We start from the raw sequence: 6,374 nt of genomic DNA, 5'->3' as shown, positions 1-6,374 counted from the left end.
TCCTTCCTGGTCTCTTTGATGAATCAACAACACCCAGTGAAGCACACTGCCAAATGCACGTTCACCCTCTGAGTATGGCAAAAAAATACTGTTTGTTGACATGCTGTCTCAGTGCTGTATGTCACAAAATGCTACCTGCTGCATTCCACAGCAATACCTCCAGGATGGATCAGCCTTTTGCTACTCTATCAATTTGTGTGTAGTAATTCATCTTATTTTCATTCATATAGTTAAAGCTCCTTGCCTAACGCTATTGTTTTTCCTAGTTGAAATACCTATACAAGGTTCATTTTTGGTCACCTCCTACTTCACACAGTAAGCATAAATCATAGTGCATCCTTGCCTGACATTTGAATGGAAAACCTGTGAAAATCAAGTTGTGTGTAAAGGAACAAAGGTAAGTTCCTGACCTTTGAACTTAGATCCTAATACAGCAATATTTACCCTTGTTTCCAATAAAGTTTAATGCCTCTCCTTGTACAGATTTTCATTCACAATGTAGTTGCCTCCGAGCTATTGCCTTGATACTCCATCTTGTGAGGAATCCAGCAGTGTAGCTATGACCTTGATATCCAGATGATCTCTCTTACACGAGATCTTCTCTAAGATCCTTTCTTGTGTTGCTTGTTGCCCACAGTATTGACTCCTGTCAAATTCACAGTACTTCACTGTACAGAATACTATGCTATGACAAAGTATTTTTTAATTCACAGTTTCTACAATAATAACCAGTATGAGGTTGTTGAACATTTCCTTTCATTTTCCTTTCCTTGCACATTGTATATGCTCTCTTCCTGTTCAGATTTATTGCTAGCTCATTTCCTTCGGATTAAATAAAAGATATTAAGTAGATTTAAATAATACGTATTGTTAGTCTATTGACAAATTGGTAGGTTGCCCCCAGGCCCATCGCAGAGCCCATCACACAAACCCAGAGGACCACAGGGGTGTGAAGGCAAGTGAGAGCCCAAATCCAGGACTCGGAGAAGGGAGACTCTGTCTGGTCCCCTCCTGGGGCCATCTCAGCAGAGCCTCAGACCCCGTGTCCGGGTGTGAAACCCATCACCATGAGCCATCAGGAGCAGCTCCCCAGGTCACCTTTTGAACGAACGGGAATTGCTACCTGGGTGTGGGACCTGGGTGTGGTATGATATATTTTCCTCTAACATAAATCCTAAGAGAAAAGCACTGGAAAGCACATACTGCACCATTATGACTTCAGTTCTGCTTATTTTTTTTTTTCTTTCCTAACTGTCTCTTTGTATTCTGTATCAAACAACGAGTAAACTAGAACTAGTTCAGCACAAACGCATTTCAGGATGATGTGAAATGGAGCTGAGTGGGATCACATGATTGGAGTCAGTCTCTTCTACCATGTCCTCCCTGGGTAAAATTGCTTTGTGCATGAACACAACTGCAGTGTCTAGCTTTTTTCTTGTCACTGTCAAGGCTGCTGGTTATGCTGCAAATGCACATCCCTCACACGGGTGGTGATCTATTGACCGAGAAGCATGGAGGAAAGCATAAAATTGAGGAGCCGTTCTGATACTGATGGTTGTTTAAGGGAAACACTGTTACCCATCCATAAACAACAAAAACACTTTATTTTCTATGTGAAAGACCCCCTGAGTGTTCTCTTGTATATCATGCCTCTGTCTTAACTTTTTGAAAAATACTCCTCTGCTCTGCTCTGTCCTTCAGTGGCTTAATCAGCTTCTATGGCAAATGCACGTGCCAGTGATTGACGTTTCCCATTGTCCTGGTTCACTATTGCCAATATAACAAACACAGAATAATGTGCAAAGATCATCCATGCAGCTAACGGGACATAAGTTTACTGTTTTATTAAGCATTATCTAGTGTTCATACCTGAGACTCTTACTACAGGAGAAAAGGGAAAAAAAAACAACAAAACACCATGAAAGAAAAAAAGCTAGGGATGTCAGTTCAGTTTTGGGCTACCTGGTCTGTGACATTTTTAAGAACATAAAAAACAAAAACTATCCCACCGGGTCAGACCAAGGGTTTACATAGCCCCAGTCCAGTTTCTTGGGGATTTAGCACAGGGCTGGACTGCAGGCTTAACAAGCAAGAGGTACTTGTGGATGCTTATATGCTGCAACAGCCAATACCCAGTGCTGTATCGAAGAGTGTAAGAAGACATTCTTATTCTTACCCTCCAGAATCCCCTCCCAGCTTCCACTGATTCACAGCTCCACAACTTCCAGTCTATTTTGGTGTCAGATAAGTAACTTTGTCAGGTAGCATTACACCTCCTACTCAAGAACCTTTGCACTTTCAGGCTAGGCTCATTCTAGAAATCTTCTGGTTGTTGGGACATCTGTCAGCTGCTTGTGAAATCTATTAACTCCTTTTCATAACCAATTTCTTGACAGCAGAAAGAAATCCCTCAGTCTCTGCACTTTTTCAGAAACTCCTAACATCAAATCACCACCAAATATGAGCTTGTTTTCCAGGTCGCCGATTCAATTTCTGAGCATTTTACTTCCTTTAGTGCTCCTAGAATGGAGTCATCATTGATTATTTTCATGTTGTTAAAATGTGCTCTCATGGTCTAGAATCAAAGCTTTCACAAAGGAAATTCTAATTCTAATTCTAATTCTAATTCTAATCCCTAATTTCCTAAAACTAATATTTGTTCCTGCTACTGTCTGTATAAGCTCATATATTGAAGTTGTTTGTCCTTCCCCACACCACTTCCAGAAAAGCCAAGACAATGAGAAAAACAGGTTGGAATTTAAATAGATTAAAGTAGCAAGAAAGGTTTGTTATAATAGCTGTCCTTGTATGTGTCAAGCAATAAATAACCACAATTGAAAACAAAACAAAACAAAACAACAAAACAGGTATCTAGGAAGGTATTACATTGTCATAATAATAAAAGTTAGGTCCACAGAATACACAGTGATCTATTAAAACAAACAAACAAACAAAACCATATGATATATATATATATATATATTTTCATTCTGCACTATCAGAGCTGGCAAACATTGATTTCATAAATCTTTTAGTATAAGCCTTGTGCTTTTACCTCTGTCAGTCAATCAATATAACCCTTTTACTGTACTGTCATTACAAACAGCATCCAATGAAGAGACTGGACAAAATACACATTTCTCTCATTTTTGTTTGATTTGATTTGTGCATTTGACCTAGCTTTGCCTACAATAATTTCTACCATTTCTCTAGTGCAACCCATCAGTTGTTTGTCTGAAGAAAATTCAACACACACTCCATGGTGGAAACGAAGAAAAGGAAAAATAAAATAAAACAGTGCCATCAAGGCTTTTTCTGATAATGGAGACTACAAAATAGCAAAACAAGGTAAATGCTCATAATCAATTCTTCTACTGCTATTTTTTTTCCCCTCAAGGTTGATTTTTAATCTGTATGATTTTCCAGCAGCAAGGCACAGGGCTTTCAGCAGTAGTTGAGTTTTCAGAGCACTTGATCTCAGGGAATGGAAAGACATGAACAGTTTTTAAAACTAAGTTGGTCCTACTTTCAGTATGGCATTTGCTACTAAATACACCAAAGAGATATGTGTACCTTTTCAGCCACTCACTCTATAATACACTGGATTATATGGATGTATATTGAATTTTAGTGCCGAATACATCTTTCTAAATTAACCAAGCATTAATTACTAAACTACCTTTCTAGAGTAAAATATCATAAAAATTTTCCTTTTATAATTTGCACAGTGCAATATTGTTATAATGCTCATGAAATTAGAGAGATTGATCTACTTTTGTTTCCTATATAATTCCATGTAATAATAGCAACAAAACACATTGTGAGTCAGTTTTGATGTGAGAACTGGCCTTTCTTATCAATACAGTTCATTAGCTTCAGCTTCATTCAGAGTAATTCCACTAAATTAAGACTAAAATAGTTGTCTTGCTTATTTATTTATTTATTTATTTGTGTGTATGTGTGGTTTGTTGCTTTTTGTTTGTTTGTTTTTTGGTTTTCTATCACTTTATGCTACCTTACAAATTCCAGTTTCTCTTACATATATAAAAATTTAAATTGAAAAAAACAAAACAAAACAAAACAAAACAAAACAAAAAACAACCCACAACCACAAACATATCTCAATTTCAAGAAATTATATTGAGTGTAAATAATATTTTTTTCTAAAGTCTGTAATGGAGTAACTTACAAGAGCAGTTTCACTCATTTCACAGACCCTGTACATTCTGAGCTCAGATAAATTCTCTGTTTTTAAGAATCTGGATGATAAAAACCGTGTATGATAAGGAACACACATAAGCAGGATGAATGGTAATGGTAAAGACGGTCCTATTTGTAACATTTTTAAAATTTGGATCTCATGACTTTGTGAACACGGTAACTGTTCAATAAACTATGTTTACAAAAATTGAAATTACCTTTGAATTGAAACATTAACTTCTTTCCCTGCCTCTTCTTCCCCTTGCTGCATTTTGTCCAATTAAACAGCCTCAGTGCCATATTCTCATATCCTGAAGAAACATTAGTTCCATCACCTTGGCCTAACTAAGCTATAAGAATTATTAATACCAGTAGCACATTATGAAAAAATCATGTTTTCTTTTATGATTGGAAAATATAGGCTTCTGAGAGTACTCAATGTTCAGATGATGTCACACTGGTCACTTGATTGCAGAAACTGAAATTACATGAGGGCATTCTTCCAGAATTTTGATTAGACAAAAAGATCTATTTATAATTCAATTGTTCTGTAGTAATCATATGTTCTTCTGCTTTTAGTGCTGCTTGTCAGATTTTATTGATCTCTGTACAGGACAAAAAAACTTCACTTCAAATCTTAAAAATAGTGTACTTAAAGAATGATTCACAAAAAATCAGAAAGGGAATTGGTCATTTTCTGCCAGGAAAGTTAACCATAGATATTCACCAGCTTCTTTTAAACATTAATTCTGAGGGAAAAAAAAAAAGGATTACTATGGATACTATTATCAATTCAGTTTATATTTTTTATTTTACCTAGAATTTACAGAAACATAATCATATTCTTATCCTAGCAAGAATGCTTTAAGGATTAGTATCTTTAAAAGATTAGTTTATTATGTCTTTTATTCTACATTGTAATATAATATACAGTTACAATTGGTATAAATATAATTCACATCATTCTTATTAACAATTAGTATCAATTTGCCTGCAGTCTAAAAAGGAGAAGTAAGTATTTACCTGGTTTATTTTATATCTCTGTATCTTCTGATGTACGCTGAACCACACTGATTGCTGACAAATGCCAGGTCTCCCAAGTATTACATTAAAACAGCTTGTTGGAGAAGACGGCATTTGATGGCATTTGTATTTACTCTAAACTTGTTGTATTTAGGAATTTGTGTCCCAATATTTAGCCAATAAAGGGTTGAGACAAATGCACACCAACACCAAAGTGATCTGGTTGTACAATTTTATGAGACTGCTCTTTGGGAAGGCATTTCAATGTAGTATTAGCTTTCAATTGAAGTTATTTGCAGATAAGACAACTATATATTTTATTTTCAAAATGAGCCAACAAGGGTGACAACAAAACAGAAGCAAAATCTTTACCCTTAGAACCACAATAACTCACCACTATTAATCATTTTTTTTGGTCTTACTGTATCTTCAGACTTCAGTAACTTCAATGTACTTATTTCCTATTTCATACCTAGCTAAAGCTTAGGGTCTATAGCTTTCATTACCACAGTAAAAAGCTCATAAACTAAGTAGGGAGATTAATATTTCCATCGTTTTTAGACATTGCTCATTATTTTTAGCAAAACCAAAAATCTAATTGGACAACATCAGATAATTTCCTCTACTTCAGTGCTTGAAGCATGCATGGAATTTTCTGTGAACAAAAGGGGAACAGATACGAAGTTGTGGCAATTTCAGTTACACAGAAATACGATGATTAAATTAAAATAGGTCACAAACTCCCAAATCTGCCATAAAAGGGAAATAAATCTTTTATAAATGTGATTGTCACTTTCTGTGAACAAGCTTATTCTTTCCTAAGAAAAGGCAAAACAAACAATGTAAGCATTGAATATGTTTTGGAGAGGTAATGCAGAGTGTGGTGGTTTTCTCTGCAAGCTATATTTTAGCAGGAATTTAGGCCAAAGTTGGTGATTTTGTCACTTGACAGATCCAGTGCTTATCATCACTACAAAAATGGAAGATATAAGTGACAAGGAATTATGTTGTTCTGGTGGCACAGAGCATTTTCCTGTGCTGTGGTGTGGAGTGGGGAACGGCCTCTTTCACAGTCCCTACTGGAAAATTGCTTACTGACTAGCTGCATGCTGTTTGTACATGCATCAGACAGCATGCTTAGCATTAAAAAA

The sequence above is a fragment of the Anser cygnoides genome, chromosome 2 (assembly GCF_040182565.1).
Source record: "Anser cygnoides isolate HZ-2024a breed goose chromosome 2, Taihu_goose_T2T_genome, whole genome shotgun sequence".
Taxonomy (NCBI): domain Eukaryota; kingdom Metazoa; phylum Chordata; class Aves; order Anseriformes; family Anatidae; genus Anser; species Anser cygnoides.
This window is presented reverse-complemented; position numbering follows the sequence as displayed.